General features: G+C 35.9%; 1 protein-coding gene across 2 annotated transcripts in view; it reads right to left on the reverse strand.

The window, feature by feature from the left end:
- LOC132104544 (tripartite motif-containing protein 66-like) overlaps positions 1 to 602 on the reverse strand; it is a 20,264-nt gene extending 19,662 nt beyond the window's left edge. For both annotated transcript variants that reach the window (XM_059510114.1, XM_059510108.1), the window contains exon 1: positions 230 to 602. The gene's annotated coding sequence lies outside the window, so the exon portion shown is untranslated. The remainder of the gene's footprint in view (positions 1 to 229) is intronic.
- Between the last annotated feature and the right edge of the window lie 2,932 nt (positions 603 to 3,534).

Here is a 3,534-nt window from a genome sequence, read left to right on the forward strand (position 1 = left end):
TAATATATATAGGCTATGTCAAAATGCGCACCATAGACCCGTGCGTTTTGGGGAGAATCTTCTCGCACACCTCACAGATGGGATGGGACTCCACAAAATCCTGCACAAACTGCTCATATAACCGGCAACATTTGTGTTCAGCGCAATATAGATAGTGAGTAACCACACACTGACGATGCAAATAAAATAGTGATGAACGCATGCACACATAATAGAGTTTGAACCGCACCTTGCTTCTCTTGAGGAGGCACAAATCCAAAAAACATCCTTCTCCTCCTCCTCCTCCTCGGCGGCCGGGAGATTGTAGCGATTTCAGCAATGATTCACTGTCTAAACGGATTCACATCACCATATCCTTAAAAGTATTTCCAGCCCTGGAGACTATATTTCTTACACGCGTATGATTTTATTGCCTCTATAAGAGCTGCAACTGTCAAAAGGCAAAATCGTGCATGCATCTATACGCACAAGTTATGCGATCTGCTATGTGTGGAAGATGTCTAAAACGCACACATAAACAAAGTTATAAGGAAATCGACCGCATTGTCAACCCTGTCCTTCACCTCCTGTATTTTTTCGTGATACGCACCCTGCGTTGCGCACTAAAGTTCCTTACCTTTAAATGTCGCCTGCATCCAATCCAGCAGATGTCGCCTTTGCCTCGGGTTTCTTGTAACACAGGATACCAAATAGCGATTAGCCTATAAATGCAAGATCACTCTTAAAAAAGATGGTTCTTTACATGTGGAACCAGTTCTATTTAAAACCATAGCATCCTGAAGAACCCTTTTAATTCTATATTCCCGCCCTTTTGTTTTTCAAATCTGTAATCAGTGATCCAAATACACAGACTGTCAACACACTCTCAACAGGTGAATGATTTCAATCTTTAAATGAAATACAGATTTAACTTAAAAATTGATCTGGTTTTCAAACAAACATGTTCTTTTCTCTTCTTTTTTGATCACATGTAAGTGTGAGCAGCTCTGGCTGAGGATACTCCTCTTCTCCACTAACAGACATTGAATTTATAATCCATATTGTTAGAATATATATATATATATATATATATGAAAGTGAAAGTGAAGTGACATTCAGCCAAGTATGGTGACCCATACTCAGAATTTGTGCTCTGCATTTAACCCATCCGAAATGCACACACACAGAGCAGTGAACACACACACACACTGTGAGCACACACCCGGAGCAGTGGGCAGCCATTTATGCTGCGGCGCCCGGGGAGCAGTTGGGGGTTCGATGCCTTGCTCAAGGGCACCTAAGTCGTGGTATTGAAGGTGGAGAGAGAACTGTACATGCACTCCCCCCACCCACAATTCCTGCCGGCCCGGGACTCGAACTCACAACATATATATATATATATATATATATATATATATATATATATAAAATTATTTATTTATTACTTACAGAGCCTACTCTCTAAAAAAAATGGCTCATTAGGCCTACTGATTTTCTGGAGCTATCCAACTACACAGAAATAATTTCTTTCTTAAAATGTCTATAATTTTTAACTTTCAAATTGTAACTGGTTTCTTACAAATCATGTCTTTTTCTCTTTTCAGTTTAAGAGAACATGTAATGGAAATGGACTGCATTTATATAGCGCTTTCAACAGACCACATGGCCATCCAAAGCGCTTTACAATTTGCCTCACATTCACCCATTCACACACTCATTCACACACCGACTGCGGTGTCAGCCATTCAAGGCGCCATCCAGCTCGTCGGGAGCAGCTGGGGTTAGGTGTCTTGCTCAAGGACACCTCGACACTTGGTCAGGTGGAACCGGGGATTGAACCACCAACCTTCCAGTTTGTAGACAACCTACATGAACCACTGAGCCACTGCCGTAAGTGTAAGTGTGACCAGCCCTGTTCAGTTAAGGATACTTCTTCTCTTCACTAACAAAAATATTTAATTTATTATCTTTTTTTTTATTTTACAAAAACAAATGTAAGGAGGCACATTGTAACTCTGAACTCAATTACTTATTTTCGGATGCTGTCACATCCTACAACCTCGTCATCTGCAGAGAGAAACTCTCCACTCAATCACACTATCATACACATAATGATGGATTTACAGGAATCATACAGGATTATGAAAATACAGTATTTCACTGAAAATTTGTCTTAACACTATTTTCAGTTTCTGTTTTGTTTTACTTCAAGTATTTATGTTCAAAGTCAATTTTCATTTATTAATGTATTCTGCCAATAACTGTTTTAAGAGCACATTTTTTGTTTCAAATTCACGTCTAAAAAAATAAAAGTACCTAACTGGCAAGTTGTTGTTTTTATGTAAAACCCTAACAGACACTACAGGATATTGTAATACCAGGCAGATACAGTGAAAAACAATATTAATGATTATATAAATATGTTAATATACTATATCATTAAAAAGGCTTATTTATAACACCATTAAGGTATCTATATCATCTACATAGAATTTTCAAAGCATGGTTCTTCATGGAATCCTATAAAAAGGGTTCTGCTACTGTTACAAGCTGAAGAACCCTTTATCTGGTACTGTTTAGAACCATTTTTCTTAAAAGTGTATATACAGTATTTATATACTGTATATTATGTTTTAGGGTTAGATAAAGACGCTTATATCAGTTTCATGTGTTCGGCCCATGAAACTGGAAAAAACAGAAGTATGCTGATGCTTCAACATGTTTTATCAGGATCACTTTAATTGTCATTTTTATGTATAAATGTATGTACAGTTTATATAGTTTTCAGTGAGTGTTCAAAATATTTATTATTATATATTATTTTGGTATGCAATTACTACATGTAATTATCTTTTGCTATCTATTTCAACAGATGTCATAATACCTACAATTTCCTCCACAGCTTTTTACAGGTTATGTCAAAAAGAAATCGCTCTGGGTATCCATTTGACTGATGGCTTTACCGAACTGTCATATTTTTCTTGGTAGTGCTTTGTTGTGGCTCCCTCTGTGGCACATATAGGAGAAAGTTGTCAGTTCTGCACTTGCTCTCGTGGCTTTGATAGAATTGTTTGAGACATTTCAAATGCACTTTCTGCAATACCTGCCAAAGGAGAGTCGATACACTTTCTTTAAAAAAAAAAAATCTAAATATTTAGGAAAATTTACTGGTTTTTTTTTTGTTTTGTTTTTTTGTCTGAAAAATGTCAGACTTATGAGAGAGGTTTTGGAAACAAAAGAAATAAGACCAGACTGAGTAAATGGTAACTTTCCAGAAAATTATGACAAGATATTATTTTAAATATAATTTAAACTAACTTTTTTTTTAATTTAAACTAACTCTTTCCTTTTAAAATTGTATTGCATAAAATGTCACGCATAGAATAAAATGTATTTGCATAAGATTTTATGCAATGAACAAAGCCAGCTAAAAGCTTGTTGCATAAGGATCTTATTATATATTTCTCTAGTTCACATTATTTAACAAATAAAAATAGAATTTTTGGAATCTCCAGACACTGACTATGGATTGAAATACACATATGACCAATTCAG

Source organism: Carassius carassius, chromosome 2, assembly GCF_963082965.1.
Source record: "Carassius carassius chromosome 2, fCarCar2.1, whole genome shotgun sequence".
In the NCBI taxonomy this organism is placed as follows: Eukaryota; Metazoa; Chordata; class Actinopteri; order Cypriniformes; family Cyprinidae; genus Carassius; species Carassius carassius.